The sequence below is a fragment of the Heteronotia binoei genome, chromosome 3 (assembly GCF_032191835.1).
Source record: "Heteronotia binoei isolate CCM8104 ecotype False Entrance Well chromosome 3, APGP_CSIRO_Hbin_v1, whole genome shotgun sequence".
NCBI lineage: Eukaryota > Metazoa > Chordata > Lepidosauria > Squamata > Gekkonidae > Heteronotia > Heteronotia binoei.
Window position 1 is genome coordinate 128,457,408 of NC_083225.1, and position 15,087 is coordinate 128,472,494.

A 15,087-nucleotide genomic window follows, 5' to 3' on the forward strand; every position below is an offset into this window, starting at 1 on the left:
AGTCGCCACCTTTTCACTATAAATCTTTAAATATTAACTTGCAAGAGTATAAAGTACTTTCTAAATGGTACTTTACTCTAGTGCATTTGGCTCGCTAGTCTCCTTCCATATCCTCTGCATGTTGGAAAGGCTGTGGGCATTTAGGATCCTTTTTCCACACTTGGTGGTCTTGTCCAGTCATTGAACAGTTTTGGAAACTAATTATATCAAAAATTACACAATTGACAGGTTTAGTGGTTCCATGCTCTCCACTAACACTTCTAAATTTTGGGGACGAATTCATGGTTTCTAAACCCAGGCGAGATTTAATTTCCAGTGCTAAAGAAAGCAGAAAGTGATAGTAGTGGTTAAAACTGATGACAAGAAACATTTCCATGAAAGATGATACAGACAGAAGAGATGCCCCATGCTAAATTAAGTGAACTGAATGCCTTGTGAAACAGCCAAATACTTTGGTTTTCCCTGTTAATCAAAGTCTTAATGAATTTGTGAGAATTTAAGTTTCTATTTCTCTATCTATGAATACATTATAGAAAGAGCAGTACTATCCATAAGGCATTCCCTATAGAAGAAATATATTTGACACTTTCTCCATTGGACTCAATGGGAAATTTAAAACATCAGGAGTCTATCATTTTATAAGAACAGAAACTCAGAGAAAGTGTTGTATTTTCTCTCACACTCCTCTCCTTTACATATATATTTATGCAATTTATATTCCACCCTTTTCAAAAATGGGCCCAGGATGGATAACATTCTAAAAACAGCATAAACAAGAATTAAAACCAAATCAATATGAACAACACAATTTGACAGATCATAGTAAGTTTAAATGGTGACTCAGTTGGGCACATATTATATATACTGAGGGTATAGATCAGTGAAAGTAAAATTAATGTTACAGCAGAGGTGGTATTTGCAGTATAGGGCTGGCTGATGGTATAGGATGCCCACTGCCTCAACCAAAGGCCAAGCAGAATAGCTCCATTTTGCAGGCCCTACAGAAAGGTAGTAACTCAGTGACAGCCTGGATCTACAGAGGGAGCTGATTCCACCAGGCTGGGGCCAAGGCTGAAAAAGCCCTGGACCTGGTTGCAAGTTGTACGTCCATCGGGCCAGGGACAATTAGCAGATGTTGTGTGCCAGATTGTAGTGATCTCTGGGACACATATGGGGAGAGGCAGTCCTGTAGATATGTCAGTTCCAGGCTGCGTAAGGCTTTAAAAGTCAAAACTAAAACCTTGAAACAGACCCAGCACTCAATTGGTAGCCAGTGCAGTTGACACAGTGCTAGCCAAATTTGTGCCTGGCTAGGCATTGTTATCAACAGCCGAGCTGCTGCATTCCACACCAGCTGAAGTTTCCAGATCAGTCTCAAGGGTAAGCCTACATAGAGCAAGTTACAGTAATCCAACCTGGAAGTGGCTGCCACATGGATCACTGTAGGTCCTGTGGGGATAGGTAGGGCACAAGCTGCCTGGCCTGCCGAAGATGATAAAAGGCAGACCAAATGTTGTGTACTGAATTAAAGGCTTCGTGACGGCCTTGCACGCACCTGAGTGACCACGGGAAACCGTGGATTACCTTGATGGATTTGATCACTGAGCAAGGACCAATGAATGGTTAGGGCACTAAACGTGACCTCAGTGATTTGGTATGGGACTCTGGGAGTAGTTCATTGCATGATTTATAAGCAGGGTGATGACCCTGCCATTTTATCTTATAGTGCAATAAAGTATGCTCTGTGTTGCACACCGCTGCATCAAACTCACTATGTAACACTATTGACGAGGATGGGATCCTGTTGAGTCAGCCTATTGCTCAGCTGCACTGCACACACCACGTGTTGAGCTCCAGTGCCCCATGTTCATCTTGTAACACAAATTGGCTGGGATCATTGCTGATACTCCAGGACAACATCTGCCAGAGTTCAACTCCACTCGCCCAGACCTGTGGAAAACATGGGTGGACCGGCTCAAGTACTGCATCCTCCTGCACAAGGAAGAAGAGCCCACCACCTCCCAAGGAAGCCTGTTCCATAGAGTGATTCCTCAGTGGAACAGGCTTCCCTGGGAGGTGGTGGGCTCTCCTTCCTTGGAGGTTTTTAAAGAGGCTAGATGGCCATCTGACAGCAATGAAGATTCTGTGAATTTGGGGTAGGTATTTGTGGGTTTCCTGCATTGTGCACGGAGTTGGACTAGATAACTTTGGAGGTCCCTTCTATGAAGATGGAGGACAAGGACGATCAAAAGATGCTCCTGCTTGGTTTATGTGGCATTGACACCCTGCAACTAATGAAGTGCCCCATCACTGCGATCACTCTCGAAGCCACCTCATCGAGGCCCTGTTCCAGGCAGTGACCAACCATTTGCCACCTTAGCCAACCCACCTGGTTCACCAGCACAAGTTCTATACTCGGCAGCAGAAGCCCTCCGAATCTGCTGCAGACTACCTCGCCGAGCTGAAAGGCCTTGCCCTGCGCTGCGAGTTCCTCAACCTGCATGAGGTTCTCTTGGACCGGTTTGTGGTGGGAATCCAGGACTAGAAACTGCGCCGCAAGCTCCTTGCCACAGATGACATCATCCTGATGAAGGTGCTTCACTAGGCCACCACATTAAAACAGTCACACAACAGCTGCTCCACGACTGCAGTGCATCAGGTCACCACCTCCGATGTCTCCAGTGGTGAGGAGACACACCAGCTCCATCATCCGCCTTGCCACAAGAGCTGACTGGCGGCCCCACCATGGCCAATAGATGAGCCAACAACGGTCACCTGTGTTAGCTGTGCCGGACCTGCCAGTTCCAGAATTCCACATGTAGGAACTGCGGCAAGGTGGGCCACATTCCCTGCAAGCAGAAGACACCAGGTGACCTACCATGAGTCAAGAGAGCTGCACACCACCGCCTCAACCAGCCTACAGGTACTGAATCTGCCCCAGGACAGATTAAAGTGACTGTATTAATAGATGGAGCCCTGTGCCTAATGAAAATTGACTCAGGGTCCTCCATATCAATTATTTTGGAGGACACCCTTTAAACACTTTGCCCCAATGGCAGCCCTCCACTACGGCCAGCAGGCTTCATTCTGTTGTTGTTGTTCAGTCGCACAGTCAAGTCCAATTCTTTGCGACCCCATGGATCAAGTCACACCAGGTCCTCCTGTCTTCCACCGTGGTCTGAAGTCTGCTCAAATTCATGTTAGTTACTGTCAACTACTGCTGTCCAGCCATTTCATCTTTTGCCATGCTCTTCTTTTGCCTTCTGTCTTTCCCAGCATCAGGATCTTCTCCAGTAAATGAGCCCTTCTCATTTTGTATTTGAGAAGTATTTGAGCTTCAGCTTCATCTGACCTTACAGGAAACAGTCAGAGTTGATTTCCCTTAGGACTGACTGATTTGATCTTCTTGCAGTTCAAGGGACTCTCAAGAGTCTTCTCCAGCACCACAGCTCAAAAGCATCTATTCTTCTGCGCTTGGCCTTCCTTATGGTCCAACTCTCACAGCCATACATTATTACTGGGAATACCATAGCTTTGTCTATACAGACATTTGTTGGCAGGGTGATGTCTCTACTTTTTATTATACTGCCTAGTTTGCCATACCTGTCCTCCCGTGGAGCAAACATCTTTTAATTTCATGAGGGACTTCCAAAAGAACCCAGTACACATTAAGGGGTGGGGCAGATTCTGCATTAATTTTAAGCATTTTGACGGCATACTGGACTTGTTGGTGGTGTGGGGCCAGCTCACCAGTCTACTGGGGCTGGCCTGGTTTGAGCCTCTGGGAATTGAGATCATCAGGGTAAATCAGGTGCAGTCTCCCAGCTTCATGTACATTTGTGAAGAGTTCCCCAAAGTCTTTGATGTGGCTCTTGGCTGCTACATGGGACACCAGTATCCTTGCAACTCAACACGGTAGTCCAGCTCTAAAAGTTGAAGGCTCAGCATGTCCAGTTCGAACTGAACTCTCAGAACTTCAAGAACAGAACGGAGAGGGGAATTGCTGAATTACAAACTATTATGAAACTTGAAACAAACACTTCTGCAGGACTGAACGGAGATGTTGTTTTGTTTTTTTTATCTCATTACATATGCTACACCCACTTTCACCAAGTAGGGTGATATATCCACAGTATTCCAATGTATTTCTGTTTTAGGATTGTGTATCAGAATAATGCTTTTGTATTGACATTCTCAAACTAGGGATATTGGCTGTTTATCTCATTACATATATTAAACCCATCTTCTACTATATTTTAATATATTTTTCCTAATGGCAAACTAGAATGATGTATATATTTGTTACATGTTAAAAGGTAAATTAGTTGGACAGGAAAAACTTCTGGGAAAGAAATGCCTTCTTTTTGACCCAGGTTTATTAGCAATAGAATAATTAACAGGTATTCTCACATACCGTTTTATGGTTTCCCACGTTAGTTCAACCTAGATCAAAGGTTTTCTGAATTTGTTAATTTTACTATTCTGCTATTGATTTTTAACTTTGTACCACTTCGCATTCCAAACCCCACCAGCTATATGTGGCTCTGATTACTGTACCTCATTCCTCGTCTGAAGAAGTGTGCATGCACATGAAAGCTTACGTTCTGAATAAAACTAAGTTGGTCTTAAAGGTGCAATTGACTCCTATTTTGTTCTGCTATCCCTATAATTAACTTAGTTGGAAATCATCCACACTGAATATAGTCAACTTATAAATAGTTTGGCAGGTATATTTGTTACCCAGAATATGTGTTAGCTATTTAGAACCTTTATTGCTCTCTGCTCCAGTTCATGTTGTGACATTGCTGCCTGGGTCAGCTTGTCATGCAGAACAGCTCTTTATTTCAGCTACCTGGCAGTGAAAATCTCAGGTGGGAACTAAAAATCTGCTTACTAAATTTTAATGACCTTATATTGGAAGGGAACATTTCTCATAAAAGGTTTTTTTTAAAAAAGGCAACTTGCTTTTCCCCCATTCATCTGCAGGTTATTTTTGAAAATATTAGCTATTCCTGAGAAGAATCTCCTGACTCTTCAATATTTTCATTAAAATTTAATTCTGTGTTAGCATTTCCTAGAATTCCTGTTGTATAAAATAATATTCTGTTTCAGTTGAAAACAGCTGTAATTAAATATACAGGTATAAACTGATAAGGGCCTAGCAGATGGGTCTCTCCCTTCCCCCCCCCCAAAAAAGTTGGATTTCCATTTGGGTTTAAGGTATTTTACAACATTGGAATAAAAAACAAGTGTATTAAGAAACCAATATATTAGAGGCTTTGTTGTTCTTAGTTCTTTGTTGTTCAGCAGTTTGTGTGACTGCTGAAAATTCTGAGTTTGTGGTTGCTGGTGAAATGCTATTTGTTTGGTTGAGTGGGCTGAAGGTGAAGGTGATTGTTGCTGATTGATTAGGAGTGGTTGTGTTCCACACCCTCTTTGCATTGTTAAGCTGCGCCTTGCCAGAGGGTGAGCACATTTCAGGGAGTTCTGAGAGAGAGAAGAGAAGCTCTGAGACAGAGCAGAGAATAACTGATATAAGGGTGAGCAGCTGGGGAAGTTGCTTAGAATTTCTGAGTTTGTGTAACTGCTGAAAATTCTGAGTTTGTGGTTGCTGGTGAAATGCTATTTGTTTGGTTGAGTGGGCTGAAGGTGAAGGTGATTGTTGCTGATTGATTAGGAGTGGCTGTGTTCCCCACCCTCTTTGCATTGTTGAGCTGCGCCTTGCCAGAGAGCTAAAGGGCTCTTGGCCTGTGGCTCTTAGCCTAGGGGCTCTGTAAGGACGAGGAACCCAGATCCCTAATTTCCTTGTGCTCCCAATAAGGTAAGTTGACCCTCCAGAAGGGGAGCCACATAAACAAACAGGATTTAAAGGGGACTGTATATTTAAAAAAAAAAGCTATCAGCAACAGCAAGCCTTTATTGGCATAAAACAGATTTAGCAGTAAAATAGCAATATAAATAATATAAAATCCTAGATTATAGTGTACATAAGGAGCTAATATACATAAAATAAGTAAAATATATATGAGTCAAGTTTAGCCAAATTAAATAATTAAAACAAATAAAATGTGGTCATTCCAGAACTATTCTCTGTTGTATTTCCATGGTCTATTGAAGAAATCTAGCCACCATTAAAGTTACCTCAGAGCAAGTGTCATTTAAATGTTTGTGGACTTTGCCTGAATCAGCACAGCCCAACATATCTGCTAAAATATCTATCAGGTATATACAACGAATATCATCATAAAGAGGACAGTTCAATGGGAAATAGTTTCAATACTCTTGGAATTACAAAGACAGTGTCTATTAGAGTACTCAATCCTGTTAAATCTACCAAATAGGATAGCAGATGGTAATGCATTACATCTCGTTAACGAGAACGCACACCATTGCTGTGGAGCTTGTAGAGAGGAGAAATATGATGCTAATTTCCCTACTGAGAGAGGGAGTTCGAAATTCAGTGGGGAGCAAGACTTGTTGGCCAGGCTATATAACGTTTGCATTTCAATATCTAGAATTCTGAGCTTAAGTTTCAAAAATGCATCTTTTAAGGATAGCATAAGAAGTGAATCTAAATCAATGCCCATAGATTTATTTTTCCTCTCAATAAATACTAGCCAATTTGACAAATTAGATTCTGAGAGCAGTTGATATAAAAGGCTCTCTGAGTCAGAGTGGAAATGTAGCCATAGCCAGTATTTAAGTGACATTAGCCATGCTTGTGTTTCCACAAGATTCGTTCCTGCTTCTAAACACAAAACTGCATATGGTACACACTTTGGGAATCCCAGAATTTTCCGTAGGAATTTTGATTGGACACCTTCAATGTTATTATTCAAGGCTGTGATCCACACTGGGACCCCATATAAAAGCTGCGGTATCACTTTAGCCTTAAAATTTTTTAGCGCGGCTGGGATAAACTGATTGCCTCTGCTGTAAAAGAAGCGCTGGATAGCTGCAATGCTAACATTGACTGACTTAATTATACAGTTATGTTGATTAGTCCAAAGTGTGTTATATTGAAAATGAATTCCTAGGTATTTGTAGTATTTTACTTGTTCTATCTCTTTGCCGCCTATTGACCATTTAGTTGGTTTCCAAGATTTGGAAAAAACAACAATTTTAGATTTGTCATAGTTCAATAGGAGCTTATTGTTGTTAAGGAAGGTGATACAGCGAACAAGCAAACACTTTAATCCAATTCTGGAACAAGATGGTAAGACTGTATCGTCTGCATATAACAGTAAGGGAACATGTCTGGCACCAAGTTTTGGACTATGATGGTCAGTATCTGACAAAAAGGGAGCAAGATCATTAAGAAAGAGGTTAAACAAAAAGGGGGCCAACACACAACCTTGTTTAACCCCCTTTCTTAACAGGATTTTTGACGTAAGATTGCCTGATAAAGAGCATTTGATTTGACAAAAGTTGAAAGTATATAATTTTTTAATGAGCATAAGAAGTCTTTTATCAATACTTGTTTGTTCCAGTTTATCCCACAACAGGTCTCAGTCAATTGAATCAAATGCTCCCTTTAAGTCTAAAAAGGCTACATACAATTTCATCTTTTTCCCAATGGTGTATTTGGAAATTAGATGGGACAAAGTATTACAGTGATCAAGAGTAGTTTTGCCTTTACAAAAACCCAGCTGTTCCGGACCAAGAATTTTTTCTCGTGTCATCCATTGTTCAAGTTTCTTCGGCAGATACTTAGAATATAATTTACCAATGGTGGATAGGAGACTAATTGTCCTGTAATTATTTGGAATGGCGGGATCTCCTTTTTTATAAATTGGAACCACTATTGAATTAAGCCAGGCTTTAGGAATTATGCCTCTTCCGTCAATACTAGTAAAGAGAGATGCGAGCAAAGTAACCCACCAATCTGGATCTAACTTTAGGATTTCAGAGGGAATAACATCTGGTCCTGCAGCTTTACCTGATTTCAATTGCAAAATTAGATCTTTAACTTCATCAGAAGTCACAGATGGCCACTCCGGAAGATCTACCTGAGAAAGTTCGAAAGGTCTAGAAGTGTATAGTTTACTTTGGGAGAACATAGAGAAGAAATATTGGTACCAGACATTGGGGGAAATGGCAGACATAGAAGGGGCATCAACTCTATGGGCACCTGATACAATAGACCAGAATATTTTAGAGTTCTTTAAGATTATGGCCTGGTATAGCTCCTCCCATTGAAGTTTAGCATAATCATTCTTTTTGCTTATAATAACCTGGGACAGCTGATTTTTAAGATCAAAGTACTCTGATGGTAAAGACAAAGCCCCAGAGTCACGGTAACATCTGTAGGTGTTGCGCAACGAAGCCTCCAGAAGCCCGCTGCACGCAGCGTGGCTGAGGAGGTAATTTTGCCCCCCCTTGGAGGGAGAGCGGATCTTTCGGCGCGCTTCTGAGCGCGTTGGGGAGTGGGCGGGGCTTCAGCGTTGTTTCTGAAGCCCCGTCCAATGCCGTGGCAGTCTTCTGGGATTCCCAAAGAGCGTACCATATGCAGTTTTGTGTTTAGAAGCAGGAACGAATCTTGGTTAATTTTAATAAAAGTGGCCCATAGTTTCACCAAATCATTTGTGTCCGTCTCTTATTCCGCCTTGAGGGGGCAACAGAGTTTTGACGGCTCTACATTCTTCATCAAACCAGGGCTGCAGAGATGTTATGTTTCTTTCCTTTTTTACATTTTTAGGTTTAACGTTTAGTGAACTAAGAATGTTAGATACTAGAGAATCATAGGCTATTGTTAGCACTGAAGAATTCATTGCAAAAAGCTATCATAAAGGTAGAATGCCAGCAGGGGGTGGGGGCTTTCTAGTTTTTTGCACTGAGTGTCACATGTATGACTATCTGCCCATAGGACAGATGTCTTGGGTGTGTGTTCGATGCAAGGAGCTCCTGGTCCTCAGGGAACGAGTTCGTACCCTTGAGGCCGAGGTGACTGAACTGGAGAAGCAGAGATAGTTAGTTAGGCACTCGGGGAAAACTCTCGGGGGCGTACTAGATGAGCCCCACTCTGAACGTGGAAGCCCTGTTGCTGCCAGAGAGCATGAGGGTTGAGAGGGAACAGGGTACTGTGCTGAGGATAAGGGGAATGCGCCCTCAGAAGGGACCTCTTCTTCAGTTTCGCCCCAAGGAACCACCCCTGGGCAGGGAGAGAGGAGGGGTCTTCTTAATTGGTGATTCGATCCTTAGGCAAGTAGACAGCTGGGCAAAACCACATACTGACCGTATGGTGACTTGCTTGCCTGGTGCGAAGGTAGCGGACATTAAGTGTGTAGTAGATAGGCTGATAGACAGTGCTGGGGAGGAGCCAGTGGTCGTGATGCATGTTGGCACGAACGATGTGGGGAAATGCAGTTGTGAGGTCCTGGAGGAAAAATTTAGGCTGCTTGGTGGGAGACTTAAGGCCAGGACCTCCAAAGTAGCCTGCAGGGCAGGAGAGACAGGCACAAATTAGAAGTGTAACGATGGTGTAAGGAGGAAGGGTTTATGTTTTTTAGGCACTGGGATGCTTTCTGGAACAAGCGGGAGCTGTACAAAAGAGACGGTCTCCACTTGTCCCCAGATGGAACCAGGCTGCTGACGCTTAAAATCAAAAAAGTGGCAGAGCAGTTTTTAAACTAAATCTTGGAGGAAAGCGACAGGAGATGAAATGTCTCTGGTTCGGGAGGACTCATCTCAAAGGGAAGGGAAGGGTTGGAGGTGGGTGGCTCTGTATGTCACAGAGGGTGTAATGAAGATCTCTCTTAAAGGGTATTGTGGATTTTAAAACTCTAATGATAGATAGATAGATAGATAGATAGATAGATAGATAGATAGATAGATAGATAGATAGATAGATAGATAGATAGATATAGATATAGATATAGATATAGATATAGATAGATATAGATATAGATATATAGATATATATACACACACACACACACACACACACACACATACTCATGGTGGTTTTGATTTCTGGGCTGCTTGCCAACTTTTATTCTTTCAGCAGTGTTTTGGTTAGGTGTGACCTTGGAAGGAGTTGTTCTAATCTCCTCCTAATTAATGGCCACTCTCAGCGGCACTAGGAAAGTCAGCTTGGTTGATTGTTTCTTCCGGGATGCCCATTTTTGGTTTGTCATTAGCCAGCTTAGGGGAATTTATACTGTTTCCCAAAACCACTTTTTTACTACTGTTTTCTTGGCAAAGATTCGTCCTGTTTTCCGGCTGGTGATTATGATGTGATGTAAGAGTATTAGTTAGATATATTTTATAACATTGTTTTTTTAGTTTCACCAGTCTATTCTGAAACTGCTTGCCAGCTCAATAAATATTTTTGCTTATCTTTGAGTTGTGTTGCCTTGTCTGTCACTGTAAAGAAACACCTTGCTCTGCTTCAGAGTATAGGTTGTTTACAAAGGGTATACGGTCCAGTAAGACTGAGGTCAGAGAATTAGATTCCCTTCGAGAAATGCTTTGGGTCAAAATAGAGGCCCCAAAAGGAAATTTAACTATGGGAGTTTGTTATTGTCCACTAAAACAAAAGATTTATAATATGATGGAAAGATTAAAGATGGTGGCTAAACATAAAAACTCTATCGTAATAGGTGATTTTAACTACCCACAGATTGATTGGGTCAATATGTGTTCAGGTTGAGAAAAAGAGATGGAGTTTCTAGACGCTTTCGATGACTGTGCTATGGAGCAGATGGTCGCAGAGCCTACCAGGGGTGGGGTGATCCTGGATTTGGCCCTAAGTAATGCCCAAGACTTGGTAAGAGATGTAAAAGTGATCGCACCGCTTGGAAGCAGTGACCATAATATTATAGATTTCACCATTTGTATAAATAGGGAGTTGCCCCAAAAGACCAGAACAAGCTCGTTTAACTTTAAAAGGGGTAAATTCTTTGAGATAAGGAGGCATGTGAAGAGGAAACTGAAAGGAAAGCTAAATGCAGTCAAAACCCTTGGGGAAGCTTGGAGGCTATTTAAAACTACAATGCTAGAAGCTCAGATAAAATATATACCACAAGTTAGGAAAGGCACAAACAGGTATAAGAAAAGGCCTGCATGGTTAACAAACAAAGTAACGGAAGCTGTAAAGGTAAGAAGGACTCCTTTAAGCGGTGAAAAGCTAGTCCAAGAGAGATTAATAAAAGGGAACACAGGCTGTAGCAAATCAAATACAAGACTGTGATCAGGCAGGCAAAAAAGGACTATGAGGAGCATATTGCAAAAAACATAAAGACCAACAATAAAAATTTCTTCAAATATATTAGAAGCAGGAAACCAGCCAGGGAGGCAGTGGGGCCCTTGGATGACCAAGGGGTAAAAGGATTACTGAAGGAGGATAGGGAAATGACTGAGAAGCTGAATGCATTTTTTGTCTCCGTCTTCACTGTGGAAGATGAGAAGTGTTTGCCCGCTCCAGAACCATTAATTTTGGAAGGGGTGTTGAAAGACCTGAGTCAGATTGAGGTGACAAGAGAGGAGGTCCTACAACTGATTGATGAATTAAAAACTAATATGTCACCAGGTCCGGACGGTATACATCCAAGAGTTCTGAAAGAACTCAAAGGTGAACTTGTGGATCTCCTGACAAAAATATGTAATCCTTCATTGAAATCTGCCTCCATTCCTGAGGACTGGAAGGTAGCAAATGTCACCCCCATCTTTAAAAAGGGTTCCAGAGGAGATCTGGGAAATTACAGGCCAGTCAGTCTGACTTCAATACCGGGAAAGTTGGTAGAAAGCATTATTAAGGACAGAATGAGTAGGCACATTGATGAACAAAAGTTATTGAGGAAGACTCAGCATAGGTTCTGTAAGGGAAGATCTTGCCTCACTAACCTGTTATAGTTCTGGTCACCGCACCTCAAAAAGGATGTTATAGCATTGGAAAATGTCCAGAAAATGATTAAAGGTTTGGAACACTTTCCGTTTGAAGAACAGTTAAAATGCTTTGGGCTCTTTAGCTTAGAGAAATGTCGATTGAGGGGTGACATGATAGAGGTTTACAAGATTATGAATGGGATGGAGAAAATAGAGAAAGAAGTACTTTTCTCCCTTTCTTATAATACAAGAACTTGTGGGCATTCAATGAAATTCAATGAAATTGCTGAGCAGTCAGGTTAAAATGGATAAAAGGAAGTACTTCTTCACCCAAAGGGTGATTAACATGTGGAATTCACTGCCACAGGAGGTGGTGACAGCCACAAGCATAGCCAGCTTCAAGAGGGGATTGGATAAAAATATGGAGCAGAGGTCCATCAGTGGCTATTAGCCACAATGTGTGTGTATATATAAAAAATTTTGCCACTGTGTGACACAGAGTGTTGGACTGGATGGGCCATTGGTCTGATCTAACATGGCTTCTCTTATGTTCTTATGTAATGGATGTTATATGAATCTTCTGAGAGTCATTGGAGGGCCTGAATTGCCCTCCAGCTTTATTATAAAAGCATGCATTCATAGGCGAGGGCTAGATGGAACTCTTGAAAGGAGGAACAGACAGACTAAGACAGTGCAAAGCTGCAATGTTCAGTTGCTTCTCATTGTAAAGATCTATTGGGATCAGACATAATTTTTAATTTGTGTTTGTTCAGATGTTCTGACACTATTTTATTTCTGAGAAGTGATCTTTCTGATTAGTTTGTAGTTGCAAACATACAGAAAATTAGTCTCCATCTGTATCAACTTTTTATTTTTAGAAACCCTATGGCTGCCTCTGCAAAAAAGAAATGTCGACAATACTCAGTTGAGTACCTTGGCTACGGATTTATTCCATCACCAGAAGCCTGCAAGACCTACTTGCTTGCAACATCACAAAACCTATGTGTTTGATATATATGACTGCACTTTCCAATGAGAGTATGCGTCCATGTAAGTTGCAGAAGCATCTGCAAACGTCTCATAAAGAAAAGAAGGATAAACCATTGGAATATTTTCAATTGGCTATTAGCCACAGTGTGTGTGTGTGTGTGTGTATATATATATAAATTTTGGGCCACTGTGTGACACAGAGTTTTGGACTGGATGGGCCATTGGCCTGATCCAACATGGCTTCTCTTATGTTCTTATGTTCTTAAGCGTTGCGAGATAAATTTCAAACTAGACATACATTTGAAGAAAATGTTTGCTCAGAAATTATCCAAAATGATAGCCAAAATGATAGCCAAGGAAGGAAAACCACACACTGTGGGGGAATCCTTGATTTTGCTAGCAGTGTCTGTTGTTGTTTCAACTGTCATGAACCAAGATGCTTGTGAAATTATTTGAGCAATTCATCAGTGTCAAGGTATATTGATGAAATGGCAGAAGAGGCTGAAAACCAACTAGTTTCTCAGTTAAAAGTTCAGAAGTTTGCTTTGCAAATTGATGAATCGTGTTTACCAGATAACACAACAATACTGATGGCTTATGTTAGATATTTTCACGACAACAAACTGAAAGAAGAAATACTATTTACTCGAAAGCTTAAAACAGATACTAAAGGTGAAACAATTTTTGAAGTCAAGAGATACTTCAATGAGAAAGATATCCCTCTTGAGAACATTCTGGCCTGTGCTACTGATGGTGCTTCTAGGACAGGTAGATACAGAGGATTTAATGCATATTTGAAATGTGTTGTGCCAGAAGTATTCTGTATTCACTGTGTTGTTCACTGACAACAGTTGGTTTCAAAAAGACTAGTAGGGTGCTTGCATGAGCCTCTACAGTAAATTACATTAAATCAAATGCACTTCAAGACCACTTGTTTCAACAGCTTTGTGAGGACAATAACAAAGACTTCACATACTTATTATTACATACAGAAGTCCGTTGGCTGTCCAAAGGTAACTGCCATTGTAGTTTTGTTGCTTTGTGGGACTCAGTCGTGATATTTTTCAGAGGCAAGGAAATGGAAGAAAAGATGACCTCTGCTAAACATAATAGATTTTACCTGAGTGATGTCTTCGAAAAGCTCAATTTGTTAAACAAGCAACTACAGGGCAGAAATCATGACCTTGTTTCAAGCAAGGAGATTATTACAGGGTTTCTTTGAAAACTCAAGCTGTATGCCACCAATGTTGGACATTGAGAATTCACAGTTTTCCTCTTTGACAGCAGTTAGTGATGAACTGAAAGATGATGAAATAATTGTGTATGTGAATTATTTGATGCAACTTTATAATGATATGGAAGTTTATTTCCGTGATCTGCTGGACATGGCTATTTCAGCCTGGGTAGTTGATCCATTTGCTGTGAATGTTGCTGATGTTGATGTTTCTTTTCAAGAAGCACTCATTGAGCTACAGAGTGACATGGCAGCCAAATTAACTTTCAGTCAAGAAAAACACCATTTTTGGGTAAAGAATACAATATCTAAAAAGTTTCCACAGCTTTGGGATAAAGCAAAATTGTTTTTCATGGCATTTCCAACTTTGTACTTGGTAGAATCAGGTTTCAGTCATGTGAATTATTTACTCAGCCTAACGCAGAATTGCCTTAACATAATGGACAGAGATGATCTTCGGTTATCCCTCACAGCAATGGAACCAGATATATAAAAGCTTGCTTCTACTCATCAAGCACAAGGGTCACATTGATCGAGAAATATGTAATTGTATTTTGTGAAATTATAAAAATTATTAATAAAACACGTTCCATTTACAAACTAATGCTAGCCTGAAAGCAAGAGACCAGAACAAAGATTGGTACTACTTTACATGTAAACTTTTTCTTGAATATAATATTGGAGTTTTGACAAAGATTTTTTGAAACGGCAGATTATGACTGAGAGCCATAAACTCCTTGTAGTGCTACAGTTTTTTCTTGAGCTGATTTATTGCCCTGTGATGTGATAACATTGGACTTGGGCTGATACCTTGGAAAGGAGTGACAAGCAAAAGTTTTATTGAAGCTGTGACCACGCGCTGCCTCTGCATGTAAACACAAGTTTCATTTTGGAATACAATTTGTACCTTCAAAGGGTTTTCTTGCATAGAGAGGAAAATAATCACCTTAGGTTTGTCTATGGATTCTCTCTATATGCTTCTTCTTACAAATGCATATTATGTAATTAAACACAGAATTTTAGATAATGAATTGCAA